The sequence below is a fragment of the Triticum aestivum genome, chromosome 4A (genome assembly GCF_018294505.1).
Source record: "Triticum aestivum cultivar Chinese Spring chromosome 4A, IWGSC CS RefSeq v2.1, whole genome shotgun sequence".
Lineage (NCBI taxonomy): Eukaryota > Viridiplantae > Streptophyta > Magnoliopsida > Poales > Poaceae > Triticum > Triticum aestivum.
The window spans coordinates 669,889,787-669,908,165 of NC_057803.1; positions in this window are offsets into that span (position 1 = coordinate 669,889,787).

Here is an 18,379-nt window from a genome sequence, read left to right on the forward strand (position 1 = left end):
GCCAAGCGAATTGGCCCGTAGTGCGAAGCCGCCAAACACGAAGATCTGTCCGGGGAGAAAAGTCTCACCCTGGACCGTGTTGTTGACAATTGAAGGCACCATCAAGCCTCAAGGCGGCGACACAGAGGAACTCTCAATGAAAGCACCAATGTCGGTGTCAAAACCGGCGGATCTCAGGTAGGGGGTCTCGAGCTGTGCGTCTTAGGCTGATGGTAACAGGAAGCAAGGGACACAATGTTTACCCAGGTTCGGGCCCTCTCGATGGAGGTAAAACCCTACTTCTTGCTTGATTAATATTGAGGATATGTGGAATACAAGAGTAGATCTACCATGAGATCGTAGAGGCTAAACCCTAAGAGCTAGCCTATGATGGTATGATTGTAATTGTGATCGGCCTTCTAAGGACCATGCTCTCCAGTTTCTATAGACACCGGAGAGCTAGGGTTTACATGGAGTCGGTTTACAAGGAAGGAAACATAATATCCGGATCACCAAGCTTGTCTTCCACGCAAAGGAGAGTCCCATCTGGACACGAGCCGAAGTCTTGAGTCTTGTATCTTGACGCTTCTATAGTCCGGACGATGTATATAGTCCGGCTGTCTGGATACCCCCTTATCCAGGACTCCCTCAGCGGGCACTGACACCCGCGCGGGGACAGGCGCTGGCAACGGTGTGGCAGAGACATTCGTGTGCACGGGCTCTGGCACGGGCACGCACATGCACGCGCAGGCGCATGAGCTGGCAGGTGCACAGGCGCATGAAAGTCGGCGGGGACCTCATGGAACCCCGTGGCATCAAGCTCGGCGACAATGTGCGGCTCCCAGCCCATCAATGCCACGGGGATGGGCATTGGCGTAGTCGGGGCGACGGGAGCTGGAACGGGAGCGGGGACAGGCGCGGCGTCTTCCCGCAAGGCCAGTTCAAGCTCGTCCCAAAGCGCCTTATGTTCTTGAGACTCCGGCTGGGTGTCTTCCTCAGGAAACTAGAAGACTAAGGGCAGAACATCATGATGTGGCATGGCGTACGTTTAGGTCAGGCTGGTTGGAGGTAGACGATAGGAGAATCGGAGAGGAGGAGAGAAGATTGTAGCGATATCGGGTAGTGCGGAGTTGATTTTAAACTGCGGCGCCGGCGACATTAAAATGTGGGAGCAGTTGGGATGAAGGTGGGCGGCAGAGCCTGGTCAAAGGGCTCCCTCTCGTTGAGCCTGCACAGCAGTCTGCTCGCACGCCTCCCTGTCAGCCCGTGCAGCGGTCTGCTCGCACGCCTCCCATCGAGTCGCATGCTTGCTCAAACGGCACCTGCTGATGAGAAGCGGGACTCATGGCGGCACGTAAACGCCCACAGTTTCAATAGTGAAAGCGTTCGCCTTAACGTGACAGGTCTTTGTTCCAAAATACCTTGGCTCTTCATTTGTGCAACTTGTTATAAGCAGCTTGTCTCAAATTGAAGAAAAAATTATGAAGGAATATTTGTGCCATATCACGTGACCATGCTCAGTTTCAAGAATTTCTGGTCACTTTTGGATTTTCTAGAATTTAAAATCCAGGATTCGAAATAATATCATAACCTGCATCATGCAATAAATTTTCAAGCCATACATATCTCCTGTTGTACTCCCTCCGTCCGGAAATACTTGTCACCAAAATGAATAAAAGGGAATGTATCTAGATATATTTTAGTTCTAGATACATCCTTTTTTGTCCATTTTGATGACAAATATTTTCAGACAGAGGGAGTATTTCTTAAGAAAGGATTTGGTCAAACATTTGGCTTAGTTAGACTTCTGTTATATATGCACAGTAAAAGGATAATCCCTCTGTACCAGTGCATTTTTTTGACTATCTACTGCAAGGCAAAAGCCTCACAGTCCTTTATTAATAAACAAAGAGGATAAAGTTACAGATTTACAAATGTACAGGAGAAGAAAAGTGTCGGGGAAGCTGATCCACGAACACCTATGGGGACCGGCGGACCGGGCCCCTTTCGGTTCGGCGGGGGGCGGAGGTCGCACGAAGAGCGGATCGAGGCGAAGCACACGAGCAGTTTACCCAGCTTCGGAGCTCTCCGGAGAGATAATACTCCTACTGCTCCCTGTTTGATTGTATTGAGTTCTTGCTCGGGAGCGCTGAGTGCTACACACGAGCTGCTAATGAGACCGAGCGTGAGTGTTTTCTGGCCTTCGAACCCCCCTCTACGTTGCGCATGGGCCTCCTTTTATACGCACAAGGGGTCACCGACAGGTGGCAACGTAGACAAGGGTAAAAATGGAAAAAGAGGGGTGGTTGGTACAGCTACCCGTACAGTGCATCCTACCTAACCCTGACGGCAGGGGACAAAGGCATTAAATGCCCGTCTGCGTCGCCCAAATAGTGTAAAAAAGGACCGTCAGGGACGCCACCGCTTGCCACGATGGCGATCTTGTCAACGTCGCATGCCACCGCGCACCACTGGCTGCACAGCCTCTCGCCACGCGCGCCTGGAAAGGCCCCAGGGCGACACGTTGGTGGATGTGCTGGAGCGTGGGTACAGAGTGGTCGCTTGCCGCGGCGAGCGCCTTGCCGCGGTCGTTGTCTTGTCGCGTTCGGAAGCTTGTCGCTCACCGGGTCTTGCCGGGACGCGTGGCGCGTCATGGCAAGTTCCTTGAGATGCCTTGGTTAGCCTTCCCGGCAAGCTCCTCTTGCCGGGGCCTTGTCTCCTTGGCTTGAATACTTTGTTCTTGAATGGCTCCAAAGGAACCACGGAGGACCTTGGTAGTCACCCGACAAGCCTTGCCGCGGGGCGCTGCAACTGCCCGTGCTCAAGTTCGGGATACTAGGGTACCCCTACTCTAGTACACCAACAAGAGCCCCCGGGCCTGGGCCACACGCGGTGCCGAGCGCTGTTGGGCCAGGCCCAAAACAGGGCACGGGCACGCGCGGCCTGGGTTACGCCGTATCTTACTCCGTATCCACCGCGCCCTCCCCCAATGGCACGCGTCGAATGCGGCGTCGTGGGAGAGATCGTGGGTGGTTTCTTTATTCGGAAGGACGAAATGTCCGCCCCCTCCCTCTTTATAAGCAGGGGAAACAGGGGCAGTTCGCCCATCTCGCCGGTTGTTACTCCAATTTCACAAATCTCCGCTGCTCCCCCCTTCTTCCCGAAGCTGAAAGGGAGCAGCGCTCCGCCCCCATTGCCACCAGCACCACCAACGTCGTCGATCTCCCCCACCACCTCCACCATGGCTCCGAAAGCCGACAAGGGGAAGGGCGTGAAATCTGTCGAGGCGCAGCGGCTCGCGGCGCTGCGAAAGGAGCGGGCCATCTTCCCCCCTCAGCTTGGCGCGAAGGAGCTGAGGGAGTACTACTACCTCTTCTGGTCGACGGAGACACGAGCGCATCCACGCACGAAGGTACTCCCGGCTGCCGCTTCAGAACTGGCTCCAAATGGCTATCCTTTCTTCGCGCATTTCTTCTACTGTGGGCTCTCCCCGCCCTTCTCTGAATTTTTCTGTGACATCATGAACACCTACGGGTTCCGCCTCCTTGACTTCACCCCCAACGCCGTTCTGACAATGGCAGTTTTCGCACATCTTTGCGAAAACTTTGTCGGAGTCCACCCAAACGTAGCTCTTTTTCGCCACTTCTTTATGCCCCGAGTCGAGAGAGGAGATCCTCTTGCCGGCGGGATCGCCTGGATCTCGAGAGTCGGCAAGAAGGAAGCTTATCTGGAGGGAGAGCTCTGCAGCAAGTGGGAGGAATGGAGAGCGGAGTGGTGCTGGATTGTCGAGGAGAACCCGCAGCCATTTACCGCCCTGCGACAAGCCCCAATAGTGCACGGCAATGATTGGAGTAACGTGGCCCCGGAAGACGACAGGCTGAAGATTGCCGTCACCCGGATCCTTCGCCTCAGGCTTGCCGGGCTCACTGTAGGCACCATCGGCGCAGATTTTCTTCGCCGCCGCATCGCCCCCTTGCAGGAGAGGAGGAGACCCGCCTGGGAGTTCCAGAACTCGGCGGATATCATGAGGCTGCGCCCGGGCCTCAACTTCAACTTCACTGTCCTAGAGCTGGACGCGATGCTCGTGGAACTGTTCAAGCGCGATCCTCAACATCCGTTCATGTTGCCGAGGGGTGTGGTTCCGTTGTGCAACAATTCTTCGCTCGACCGCATCCGTGCAATGATGCCGCTGTGCGACTCGCATGGGATTGTCCCAACTTGGCAAGAGCCGGCAGATGCTGTCGTGCAGGAGTTCTTTGACGGCTTGGTCGAAGTGCCGGTCCGCGCTGATGAACAGAAGAGCCTCACCCGCGACACAACCAATGCGGAGATGCAGCGCATTGCCACCAGGCTGGAAGAGGCGGCGGCAGCTGCTGCCGCGGGCGAGTTCGGATTCACCGTGGAGGAGGCAGAGGCAGCAGAGGCGGCAAGCCTTGTCGAGCGAGAGGAGTTTGCCGGCGAGGAAGAGCTTGCCGGGCCTGAAGCTGAGTCGAGCAAGCCCGGCGAGGGAGAGCTTGTCGGGCCCGAACCTTCAGACAGCTTGCCGCAAGCGGAGCCCCCAGCTGCACCAAGAAGGCGTCTCCGCAAGGCCGGGGACATAGCGGGGCGGCCAACGAGTCAACAGCCGCCGAGCCGCGCGACACGCTCTACCGCGGCAAGTACTGTTGCCGCGGGAGCGCCTCACGCCGCTGCGGCAACTGGGGCAGGGTCTTCTCGGTCGACCGCTACTGCCCCTACCAAGCGGGCAAGGGAACCTACTCCTCCACCTCGTCGCACCGGAGGCGAGCCGGACTTTGATCTCTCCGCGCTCAGCTCCGACGAGGAAGAAGAAGAGTAAGATTCTTCGCTGTACTTGTAGTTCTTCAATTTGGTTGCTTTGTCTTGTATCTGATTTGCTTTACTCTGAACCTATTCCTTTTCAGGACCCTGGCCCAGAGAGCGGCGAAGAGAGCCAAGGCCCCAGTGATTGTCATCTAGGATGATCCCATTGCGACGGCAGGGGACATGTCCGAGACCACCTTGCCGGAGCCGGCAACTATTCCCCAGAGCAGCCCCCAGCGTAAGTATATGGTTTACTTCCTGCTGTCTGGTGCGCATGGGTGCTCTTTCTTTGCTGATATCTGACTGCTGATTTGTGCAGGAGCAGAGCAGCATCACCAGGAGTGTCCGGAAGCTGCTCCCGAAGCGCCATCTACTTCGACTACACCGCCAAGGGAGGATTCCCCAGCAAGGGAGCGTTCTCCGGCAAGGGAGAATTCTCCGTCAAGGGACAGTTCTCCGACAAGGGACAGCGCCAGCGACCCTCCGGTGGTTGAGACCACGACTGCAGGTCCTAGTACAGGTAAGCCACTTGCTTGAAAACTTCCCTTTGGTTCTTCTTCTTCTGATTTTCTTTTCTGCATATTTGCTTGACTCCTCTCCCTTTTCCGTTTGTCAGATCTGCCTGCCACGGAGCCGATGGAAACCGAGGTCGCCGGCGAGGAGGGCGCGCGCGGTGACACCGACGACGCCGTTGCCACCGAAGGAGAAGCCGGCGCTGATGATCCCGCCGGCGAAGAGGCCGCCAAGGCTGCCGCCGCAGAAGCTGGCGAGGGATCCGGCGATCGCACTGACGGCCCCGAGGCCGCAGGAGCGCCAGGCGCTGCGCTGACCGCTGATCCCTCCGCCGCTGCTGCAGAGCCAGGCTCCGAAGAGCCCCATCCCGGCGCCTACTTGAAGGCCGGCGATGGCATCTTCATCAAGCTCCCCTGGGCGTCAAGCTCCAGGGCACCGGTTGAAGGAGAGATTCTAGATGGAGAGGTGCTCGCCTCCGCTGGGCTGACGTTGGTCGACGCGCCAAGCAGCAGCAGCGACGAGCCTGAGGAGGAGCGGCTGCTGCGGAAGCTGGTGTCGCTCTACCGCGCCCGACAAGCCAAGCTGGCATCCCGAGAAGCACTTGTCGCGAAGGCGGGAGTGGACATCGAGAAGCGGGCGGAGGAGCTCCGGGGTCTCAGACAGGAAGCTCTCCGGTCCCTAGCAGAGGAGCGGGAGCGACTCATCGAGGAGCGGAAAGCCTTCCTCCTCGCGAAGGCTGAGGTTGAAGAGCAACAGCGGCTTGCTGCCGAGAAGTTGTTTGCGCAGGAAGGCGAGTTGGCGCAGCGGAAGGTGAACCTTGACATCCACGAGGAGGAGCTTGCCGCGCGCGAGCAAGCAATTGGCGGGGCTCTCAAGGAGGCAAGGGATGCTACCGCAGCTGCCGAGGCCGCCAAGAAGGAGCTGGAGACGAAGGTGGCGCAGCTGGAAGCCGATCTCAGGGCGAGCGGCGAGGAGCTTGCCGCGCTCAAGCGTGAGCGCGAGAAGGATGCTGCCACTCATGGTGAGCTGCAGGGTCTTCTCGCTGAGAGGAGCAAGGAGCTCAGCGCCGCCAAGGATTCCAATGCAGATCTCGAGTTGAAGCTGGCTACTTTGACTCAGACACTGGACGGTGCCAGGGAGCGGGAGGTGCCCTTGTCGGAGAAGATCAAGGCCGACGAGGCGCTGCTGGCGAGTGCGACTGCCGCCCAGGATGCTTTTAGGGAGACTGTGGAACACTGGACCGAGGGTCTGGTGAATGTTGCCGCAGCCATCGATGGGGAGCTGGCGCAGCTGGGGATGGAGGATCTCGGGTACTCCTCCGATGAGCACCTCCAACCCAGCGCCAAGCTCAGCTTGTTCTTCAAAGGCGTGGCGACGGCACTCCAGCGACTCCGGGAGAAGATCCCAAAGCAGCTGGCCGACGAGTCGCGCAAGATCTGCGCGGGAGTTCTTCAGAAGGTGCTGGTGAAGGTGGCCTTCCGCAACCCAGGCCTCAACCTTACCAACGTCCTCAGGTCCCTGCCTCTGGATGCTGATCTGGAAGCGCTCAAGGCCCTTGTCGCACCCATTGTGGACAAGGTGAGCGAGATCAAGAGGGTTGAGGGCGATCGCATAGATTAGGCCGCCCGTTTTCTCTTTTTCTTGCCGCTGTTGGTCATGTTATGAGAACAATCTATTAGAGCTGCGACAAGTTATCTTGTAATATAACTCTATTTTGGGTAGAGATTGCTATGTTATTTCCTTTACTTGATTCCTTCCTTTGTATGTTTTTGCCCTACGCTTTTAGGGAACTTGTCGGCGCAGGCACCTGAGCCGCGAGCGCTGAGTGCGGGACGTCAGCAGCCTGCTGGCGGTACCGCTTCCGACAAGAAACCTTGTCGCAACTAGTCGCAGCTCACTTAAGTTGTTGAGCGGACTCGAAACAAAGTAAGGGCGCAACTAGCTATGAGTTGGTTCCTCCGCGCACAGGTTTTCCATACAAAGCACGGTCGTTCGAGGAAAATAACTAAAAGATTTAAAAACCGATTGCTCAAACTTTGGCAACTTAGCTCTTCTGTCGCTTGCTTTCCGGTAAGGCGAGGCTTCCTTGAACGATGCCTGGTCCACACCGTTATCTTCTCCTTTCCCCCTGGCAAACTCGTGTGCGAGGGAACCTTCCTTTCCTTTTTGAGAGAAAGAAAGAAGAGAAAATAAAGATATGGAGCCTTACGGCTCGTTATTGCTTACCGGGGGTAGGCGCTGCACAAAGTGTCCGATAACGCATGCAAAGATAATAGAAAGCATGAAATTGACAAGATGTGCGGATCACATGAGGTTTACTTATGCACGGGGTCTGCGCCCGGCTTTGTACAAAGGATTACATGCAACATCGGCAATACTTGTACAAAAGGTGGTTGCCGGAACAGGTTCCAGCAACCGTGCCCTACAGGTAAAACTTACGAAGATGCTCAATGTTCTAGGAGTTGCTCACCAGAAGGCCATCTTCGGTCTCAAGGCGGACATCGCCAAGCCTCGTGATTCGTTTCACCCGGTAAGGGCCTTCCCACTTCGGCGTCAACTTGTTGGAATTCTTGGCGGACTGAACGCGCCGAAGAACAAGGTCGCCTTCCTCGAAACTTCTGGCATTAACTTTGCGGCTATGGTAGCGGTGCAAAGCTTGCTGGTATCTAGCAGCTCATACAGCAGCCTGAAGACGGTCCTCCTAAAGGAGCAGCGCGTCATCTTGCCGAAGCTGCTCTTGCTCAAGCTCATCATAAGCGAGCACTCGAGGTGACCCGTATACGAGTTCCATGGGGAGAACTGCCTCTACTCCATAGACTAGAGCGAAAGGTGTCTGGCCAGTGGCTCGATTTGGCATCGTCCTGATCGACCAAAGAACCACCGGTAGCTCCTCAATCCAGTTCCTTCCGCACTTGTGCAGCCTGTCGAAAGTCCTGGTCTTGAGTCCGCGTAGCACTTCAGCATTTGCCCTCTCCGCTTGACCGTTGCTTCTCGGATGAGCAACAGAAGCGAAGCAGACCTTGGCGCCAAGATCTTGGACGTACTGCATGAAGGTGCGGCTCGTGAATTGTGTGCCGTTGTCGGTGATGATCCTGTTAGGAATCCCGAAACGGCAAACAATCGACTTGAAGAACTTGACTGCTGACTGTGCTGTCACCTTCCTCACTGCTTCCACTTCCGGCCACTTTGTGAACTTGTCGATTGCAACGTACAAGTACTCAAAGCCCCCGACGGCTTGGGGAAAGGGGCCGAGGATGTCGAGCCCCCAAACCGAAAATGGCCAGGATAAAGGGATCGTCTGGAGAGCTTGAGTTGGCTGGTGTATCTGCTTGGAATGGAACTGGCACGCTTCACACTTGGTTACTTGTGCAGTTGCATCCTGGAGGGCTGTCGGCCAAAAGAAACCTTGTCGAAACGCTTTGCCGGCAAGTGCTCTTGCGCCAATGTAGTGACCACATATGCCTCCATGTATCTCCGCCAACAGCTTTTGTCCGTCTTCCCGGTGAATACACTTCAATTTCACACCGTTGAGTCTTCTTCTGTAAAGTGTGTTGTCGACAAACTGGTACATACTTGACTGCCGGGCAACTTTTTCCGCTTCTTCTTGCTCTTCGGGAAGTTCTCCTGTCTGAAGGAAATGGACAATCTGTTGTGCCCATGCTGGAGCTTGCGGCTCGTCAACAAGGACTAAAGGCACATCTGCTACTGTGGGAACATCCGCTTCTACGGCGAGAACCTGCGGCTCAGCCGGAGCTTGACGTTCCCCGGCAAGCTTGCCGGGGCAAAACTTGTCGGGAGCGTCTGCTACGACGGAACAAACCCTAAGGCTTGCCGGAGCAGACTGCTCCTCAGCACCCTTGGTGTTGATCTTGACGACCTTCTTGGCGGCGGCTTCAGGGAGCTCTGCTGGAAAATAATCACCAGAAATCAACTTCCTCTTCTTGCTCTGTCCAGTTGATGGTGTTACAGATGGTTGAGTCAGCTTGAGCACAAAGATCCCTGGTTCCACAGGTAACTTAAGCGCGGCGCACTTTGACAGGCCATCGACAATGTCGTTCCGAGCTCTTGGAACATGTTCCATCTGTAGGCCGTCAAAGTGCTCTTCTAGCTTCCTCACTTCATCCACGTAAGCTTCCATCAACGGACTCTGATAATTCTTGTTCACTTGGCGGACGACAAGCTGTGAGTCACCCCTGACAATGAGCTTCTTGATCCCAAGGTCCGCTGCGATCCTGAGACCGGCAAGCAAACCTTCATACTCTGCAGTATTGTTCGTTGCTTGCTCCTTGGGAAAGTGCATCTGGACTACGTACTTGAGGTGCTCTCCGGTGGGTGCAACAAGTAGCACGCCTGCACCGGCGCCTTGCAGTGAGAAGGCACCATCAAAGTACATCAGCCATTCTTTGCTTGCTTCCTTGACGGGGATGCTTGTTTCTGGAATTTCTTCATCTTGTGTTGGCGTCCATTCTGCTATGAATTCTGCCAATGCTCTGCTTTGGATAGTTGAAGTGCTTTCAAATTTGAGGCCAAAGCTTGACAGTTCCAGTGCCCATTCGACAATCCTGCCTGTTGCTTCTGGATTTTGCAGTATCCTCTTTAGGGGAAAACGAGTGACGACTGTGATCTCATGTGCTTGGAAGTAATGGCGCAGCTTTCTCGAGGCCATGAGAAGGCCGAAAACAATTTCTGCACACCAGAGTACCTTGACCTAGACCCCTGCAGAAGGGAACTGACAAAGTAAACTGGGCGCTGCACTATTCTTTTCTGCGTCTTCTCATGCGCCTGCGCAGATCCATCTTTGTCGGGACCAGAGCTTGTCGGTGAAGTCCCCTGCTTGTGGCTGGATGCATCTGCCATGGTTGCTGGCTCATCATCCGCCTCCCTCTCCGCTACTAACGCAGCACTAACCACTTGATTGGTTGCCGCTATATATAGCAGCAACTTCTCTTGTGGCTTAGGTGCAAGAAGTGTTGGAGTGGAGGACAGGTATCTCTTTAAGTCCTGCAGCGCAGCCTCCGCCTCCGGAGTCCATTTCATTGGACCTGCCTTTTTCAATATTTTGAAAATCGGCAGGGCGCGCTCAGCAGATCTAGAGATAAACCTGCTGAGAGCAGCCACGCAACCGGCAAGTCTTCGTACATCCTTGACGTGCTTTGGTGCTTCAATCTGCTCAATGGCCTTGATCTTGTCGGGATTGGCTTCAATTCCCCGCTGAGACACGAAGAACCCGAGAAGCTTGCCGGAGGGGACTCCAAACACACACTTCTCGGGGTTAAGCTTGAGGTTGATCTTGTGTAGATTTGCAAAGGTTTCGTCTAAATCTTGAATCAGAGTCGCCTTGTCCTTGCTCTTGACCACTATGTCATCCATGTAGGCTTCCACATTTCTGTGTATTTGCGGCCCAAAAGCATCATGGACTACCCTTGCAAATGTTGAACCAGCATTCTTTAAACCGAAAGGCATCCATACGAAACAGTATGTGCCACATGGGGTGATGAATGCGGTCTTCTCCTCATCCTCTTCTGCCATGAAGATCTGATGGTATCCTGAGTATGCATCAAGAAATGAAAGCAAGTCACATCCGGCCGTGGAGTCAACAATCTGGTCGATGCGCGGCAAGGGAAATGGGTCTTTGGGACAAGCTTTATTGACATCGGTAAAGTCGATGCAAAGCCTCCATTTCCCGTTTGCCTTGCGCACGACTACAGGATTGGCCAACCACGTAGGATGGAGCACTCCTCTGACAAGGCCTGCTGCTTCCAATTTCTTGATTTCTTCTGCGATGAATTCTTGGTGCTCCACTGCCTGTTTCCTGACTTTCTGCTTGACGGGCCACGCATGAGGACATACGGCAAGATGGTGCTCGATTACTTTCCTGGGAACACCGGGGATGTCAGACGGTTGCCACGCAAATACGTCGACATTCGCCCGCAGGAAAGCAACGAGCACGCTTTCCTATTTAGGGTCGAGAGTGGCACTGATGGTGAAGGTACCACCAGTGCCATCCTCCTTGGCGGACACCCTCTTGGTCTCTGGTGGAGCTGCCATTGTCTTCTTACACTTGCCGGTGGAGCTCGATGGTGCGTCCTCGACGGTAGTGCAGCACTCCGGAGAGGTGCGCTTGCCGGACTGGGCATCAGAACTCTTGCCGGACTTGGTCTTCTTCTTCGCCCCGGGAGCTTCAGCGGCAAGTGACTTGTGATCTGTTGCGGCTGCTGCTTCCCGGTAGATCTTGTCGGCGCAGATAAGAGCATCCTTCTTGTCGCCAGGGACAGAGATGATGCTTATCGGGCCTGGCATCTTCAGCATGTTGTATGCATAGTGAGAGGCTGCCATGAATTTGGCGAGTGCTGGGCGGCCGAGTATCCCATTATAAGGTAATGGGAAATCAGCAACGCCAAAAGTGACCCTCTCAGTCCTGAAGTTCAACTCGGTGCCAAAGGTTACCGGCAACGTGATCTTTCCCTTTGGCTTGCTCCTTCCCGGATTGATTCCTTGGAATGTGCCTGTCTCTTCGAGCTCGCTATCAGGGATCTGGAGTTTCTGGAGTACCGCGGAGGAGATCAAGTTTAAGCCGGCCCCGCCGTCAACTAGCATCTTAGTGACCTTGAGGTTGCGGATAGTTGGTGAAACCAACATCGGCAAGCACCCGACCGCAGTTATGCGATCAGGGTGGTCCTCAATATCAAAGATGATAGGTGTGCTAGACCATTTCAGAGGCTTGCGTGACTCGACGGGTGGTTCTACCGCATTGACTTCCCGCACCCACTGCTTGAGCTGGCGGTGCGAAGTATGAAGAGAAGCACCGCCGTCAACGCACAGGACCTTTGTGGCTTTCTGGAACTCCTGCTCATCGGTTTCATCATCATCCATATCTTCATCGTCGTCGTCATCTTCATCCTTGTCGCGGCCGCGGGGAGGTCTGTCTCCTTGCCGCTGCTTGGCCTTGCCGCATCGTCCTCCCCGGCCGGGGCGTTTCTTGCCGGCTCCTCCAGCACCTTCCTGGGCCTTCTCCTTGGCGCGTCGCTCGTATTCAGCCTTTTGCTGCTCAACAAGCTGCTCGACCTTCTTGCAGCTCTAGAGGTCATGGCCCTTGGTGCGGTGGATCTTGCAGTATTGCTTGTTGGTGCCGTCCTGCTTGTCGGCGACCGCCACAGCCTGGTAGTTGGTGCCCGCGGCAATCTCATTGCCGGAGCTACCAGCTTTGGCTTTCTTGGCGCCGCCTCCGTTGCCGGACTATTCAACGACTAGCACCTCTTTGCCTTTCTTTTTCCTGTTGTTCCGCCGCCGGCTTCTCTTTGCCGGGGCAGTCTCCTCACTGTCAGATCCTCCTGCTCCTATATTCTCTTCGGGAAGTTTCCTCCCTTCCTCAGCACGTGCACACTTGTCGGCCAGGGCGTATAGCTCACTGACGTCTCTGATCTTGCACATCGCCATCTCCTCCCGCATCTTGCGGTTTCGAACGTTCTGATGGAACGCGCTGATTACCGCGGCAGGGTGGACATCTGGGATATTGTGCTATACACGGCTGAATCTCTGAATGTACTTGTGTAGGGGTTCTCCTTCCTTCTGGGTGAGCAGATGAAGATCGCTCTCTTGGCCATGAGGCTTGTGGCCGCCTGTCAAGGCGCCGACAAACTGATGGCATAGATCTGCCCAGGAGGATATGGAGTTATCCGGCAAGTGCATGAGCCAGGATCTGACATTGGGCTTGAGCACCAGCAGGAAGTAGTTGGCAAGGATCTTGTCGTCCCGTCCCCCGGCAGCTTGCATCGCGATGGTGTAGATGCTGCGCAACTCCGACGGATGCGACTTGCCGTCGTACTTCTCTGGCACGTCTGGCTTGAAATTTTTCGTGCTGGGCCACTGGACTTGCCGCAGCTCACGAGTGAACGCAGGGCAACCTACCGCGTACGGCAAGTCGCCTGGTTCCCCTGGCGCATGCATGTCGACAGAAGGCCCAGCGCGCTGGTCGGATTGACGCCGCGCTTCTCTTTGGCGCTCGATGCGAGTACGAGCGTCTTCTTGCTGTCGTTCGTGAAGAACTTGGCGCTGATCACGACGAGCTCGTGGGTCCAATGATGCAGTGGAGTCGTTGTCGAGGTGGATCCGGCGAGTCGGCAATCTTGGCCTTCGGGGTGGAGAGTGCATGGTGGTTGCACCCCCACCGGTTTCATCGCCACCAGCTCGTGCCTGGCAGTCCTGCCGCGGCCGCGACGTACTCGGCTGCCGCGGAGTGTCGCCGTTGGCGAAGCCGATGAGACTCTGAATGGTGGCCCTCCATCCGTCGATCTTGTCTTCCGTCCACGTCAGCATGTTGGCGTGCATGCTGGTCTTGAGCACCCCGAGATCCACCAGCTCGATCTTGGCCCAACAGACGTATGGTATTGCGAGTACCATGACGCTGTCGGTCCTGCGCCTCCTGAGATGGGCGCGGAACATGTACGGACGCCGAGGTCTGCGCAGCCTTGTCCTTGGACCTGGTAGCGCCGTGAGCTCCCTCGTCCATGTCCGTTCTTCCGTCGGCATCTACCCCACCACTCGTTTGCTCCGGTGGTGGTGGGATCGACGTGGACGGAACAGCTACCGCCGAAGTCTTCTTCTTCGGTGGCATGTCGATGAAGAAGATGAAGATCTAGCTCGTGTGAACGCCAGAGCAGGTTCACACAACCTCGATGCCCCCTACCTGGCGCGCCAAAGATGTCGGGGAAGCTGATCCACGAACACCTATGGGGACCGGCGGACCGGGCCCCTTTTGGTTCGGCGGGGGGCGGAGGTCGCATGAAGAGCGGATCGAGGCGAAGCACACGAGCAGTTTACCCAGCTTCGGAGCTCTCCGGAGAGATAATACTCCTACTGCTGCTTGTCTGATTGTATTGAGTTCTTGCTCGAGAGCGCTGAGTGCTACAGTACACACAAGCTTGATTGTATTGAGTTCTTGCTCGGGAGCGCTGAGTGCTACAGTACACACGAGCTGCTAACGAGACCGAGCGTGAGTGTTTTCTGGCCTTCGAACCCCCCTCTACGTTGCGCATGGGCCTCCTTTTATACGCACAAGGGTTCACCGACAGGTGGCAACGTAGACAAGGGTAAAAATGGAAAAAGAGGGGTGGTTGGTACAGCTACCCATTTAGTGCATCCTACCTAACCCTGATGGTAGGGGACAAAGGCATTAAATGCCCGTCTGCGTCACCCAAACAGTGTAAAAAGGACCGTCAGGGATGCCACCGCTTGCCATGATGGTGATCTTGTCAACGTTGCATGCCATCGCGCACTGCTGGCTGCACAGCCTCTCGCCACGCGCGCCTGGAAAGGCCCCAGGGCGACACGTTGGTGGATGTGCTGGAGCGTGGGTACAGAGTGGTCGCTTGCCGCGGTGAGCGCCTTGCCGCGGTCGTTGTCTTGTCGCGTCCGGAAGCTTGTCGCTCACTGGGTCTTGCCGGGATGCGTGGCGCGTCACGACAAGTTCCTTGAGATGCCTTGGTTGGCCTTCCCGGCAAGCTCCTCTTGCCGGGGCCTTGTCTCCTTGGCTTGAATACTTTGTTCTTGAATGGCTCCAAAGGAACCACGGAGGACCTTGGCGGTCACCCGGCAAGCCTTGCCGCGGGGCGCTGCAACTGCCCGTGCACAAGTTCGGGATACTAGGGTACCCCTACTCTAGTACACTGACAAAAAGATACTTACAAGAAAAGTGACTAAGAAAGGTTAGCTATCCAAGACAGAAAACTATCTTTATATTTACATCTAATCCTGTGGGACAGAAGAGAGATGTCATGGATAAAGTTTCTTCTCCAAGCTCTAAATGAGGGTTGCTCATTTATGAAGATCTTCCCATTCCTTTGTATCCAAATATTGCAAGTAGCAGTGAAGACCACCTCAGAGAAAAAAGGGTGACCAAAATCCTTCCTAACTGCTTGAGCCATATCATATGTGGTTTGGTTCGGTTGAACAGTCCAAGAAATCCCAAGATAGTTCCAAACCCTTTGGCTAAAATTGCAAGCAAAGAAAAGGTGAGCCCGATCCTCGTGTTGTGCAAGGTTGCATAGAACACAAGTGTCATCCTGGATGATCCACTGCCGATGTTGCATCATATTCGTAGTGTTCAGAACATCCATTAATAGTAGCCAACCAAAAACTTTTAGCTTTCGCGTGCATGCACACTTCCAAATCCACCTGAATATGGGATCAACCGCTAGGTATGAGAAGCAAGAGACATAATATATCTTTGACAAAAAGACTCCAGACTTTGAAGGCCACTTCCAAATGTTCTTGTTCTCACCATCCAGATTGATTAAGGGCAGGAGGGCATCTAGTTGTCTGAATTCTGAGAAGGCCTCCTGTGATAGAGACAAATGGAAATGATCCAAGATATCAGGCTGCTCCAAAAAGTCCTTGACAGTGATAGCATCATCCACAACAAAAGAGTGTAGCCTCGGGAAACAGTCATGCAAAAGAACAACACGATTGCCCAGCTGCCAACGGTCAAGCCAAAAAAGCACCGTGTCACCGGTATTAACATGTCAAATAGCAAGCTTGCAGAATTTGGGATATAAGCGCATGATATCATGCCACCAAAATGAACCACAGATCTGGGTGCTTTGGGGTGGTGAAGATGCATAGTAAGTGTCCCAAATTAAAGAAACCCAAGGCATGTCCACTTTGTTGAAGAACTTGAAGAGATGCTTTATTAGAAAAGACTCATTTTGAATTGCTAAGTTAAGAACACCTAAACCACCACAACTCTTAGGGCGACAGACTAAATCCCAAGCAGCTAGAGATTGACGAGGATTATCCGTGTTGCCTCTCCATAGACATTGTCTCATGATTCTTTCTAGCTGTTGTAAAATGCCCTTTGGGAGAGATAGAGTGCACAAAAAGTATATTGGCATGGAGCACAACACCGACTGAAGAAGTTGCAGACGGCTCCCTTGATTTAGTAAGCATGAAGAGGCAGATAAGCGGCGCTCGACACGATCAACTAGAGGCATCAGATCATAGATCATAGGCCTAGAAGTTCCCATTGGCAAACCCAGGTATGTGAACGGCATAGTCCCAACATTGCATCCAAGCAGAGAGGCCACTCTAGCTCCTTCCTCATCAGACATTTTTAGAGGAATGAGAGAGGACTTACTAAAGTTAACACACAAACCAGTTGACTCAGCAAAGGTGAGAAGCATGTCCTTGAAAGCAATGAGCTGATCATCGATCGCCGGCAGAACAATTAATGTGTCATCTGCATATTGAACAATCGGGTAATGATTGGAGATGGTTGGGATTGGCAAAGGTAGAATATTCCTGGAACACATCTCGTTGACTACGGATTGCAATAAATCCACCGCAATCACAAAAAGCAATGGAGAGAGAGGATCCCCCTGTCGCACGCCCATTCTGCAGACAAAATGATTACCAGGCACACCATTGAGAAGCACAGAAGAGGATCCCGTAGACAGAATACTAATGATCCACCCAGTCCACCGGGAGCCAAAACCCTTACATTGCAACATTCGGATAATTATGTCATGCTCAATTGTGTCAAAGGCCTTCGTGAAATCCAGCTTTAGAAGGACAATGGGGCGCTTGGAGGCCTTGCATTGGTGTATATACTCAAAACACCAGGCTAGGCAATCTTGAATAGAGCGACACCGGAGAAAACCATATTGATTGCGGTGGATGCAACTTAGGATCACTTTCTAGATGCGGTTGGCAACTAGCTTAGTCAAAAATTTCAAGCATGTGTTGGTCAATGAAATGGGCCGAAAATCACCAACAACTTCAGGGCTCAGCTTTTTAGGTATCAGAGTAATTAAGGAAGAATTAAGACACTCCAAATTGCACCTCCCCTCATAAAACTCCTTAACAAGTTGCATGAAATCCTCCTTTAGGATTGGCCAGCACCTCTTTAAGAACAGACTAGAAAAACCATCGGGACCAGGAGCACGGTCCGGCGGCATGTTCTTAATGATAGCATCAACCTCGGAATCAGTGAAAGGCTGGGAAAGATCCTCAAGGCCATCAACTCTCTCAATTAATGTGTCCAAATCAAAACCCATGCGAATCCCTTTTGCATTGCCCATTCTTTGGTTAAAATCAGACCAAAACATGCCCGCAAGTTGTTGGTGATCCGAGACCACATCACCAACATCATTCTTAAGTGAGGAGATAGTGTTTCTCCTATACCTTTCCGTGGCCATGGCATGGAAAAACTTCGAGTTTTCCTCACCAACTTTAATGCTGCAAATGGTACAATGCTGCTTCCAATAAACAAATTGCCAATGTAAAATATCCTCCAGATGCAATTTCACAAATCGCCTGAAGTTAAACTCCGGCCTAGACAAAGGCCTAATCTCCTCCAGACCATCAAAGAAAAGAATCACTTTGTTGCAATCAGAAATGAGCGCCTTAATTGTGGACAACTTCATGTGCCATTTCTTGAGTGCATACCGGAGCGCTTTGGATTTACAGGAAATAGTTAGGGCAACCGTGGGTCTGGCCACGGATTTGTTCCAAACCTGAGCCACACAGTCCTGAAAGCCAGGCAAGTCAATCCAATAATTTTAAAAACGGAAGATTTTAGCCTTAGGGATAGCAGTAGAAATTGAGACCACACACAGAACATGATCGGAGGCCGTTCGTGCAAGGGGCAAAACAAGCGTGTTTAGATGATTCATGGTCCATGCAACTGAAGTAAAAAACCAATCAATCTGCTTTAGTAAAGGTTCAGTTTGCATATTTGACCAAGTAAATTCCCGTCCCTTTATAGGTAGCTCAACAAGAACCCAGATGGCCAAACACTTCATTAAACAGGAAGATATCACTGACATTACCCCCATGAAGGTTTCAATTTTCCAATGACCGCATAAAATTGAAATCACCCAAAAGAAGCCAATTATCATCGCAGTTTATATCAAGGTTATATAACCATTGAACAAAATCATCCCGGGCCGGACCCTGGCACGGACCATAGACAGACACAAGAGTCCGAACTTCATAAGTATGCTTAGAGCGTAATTCCATAATAATACCAAAATGTTTTGCCTCAATTAGCTTTCCCTCAAAGAAAGAAGAA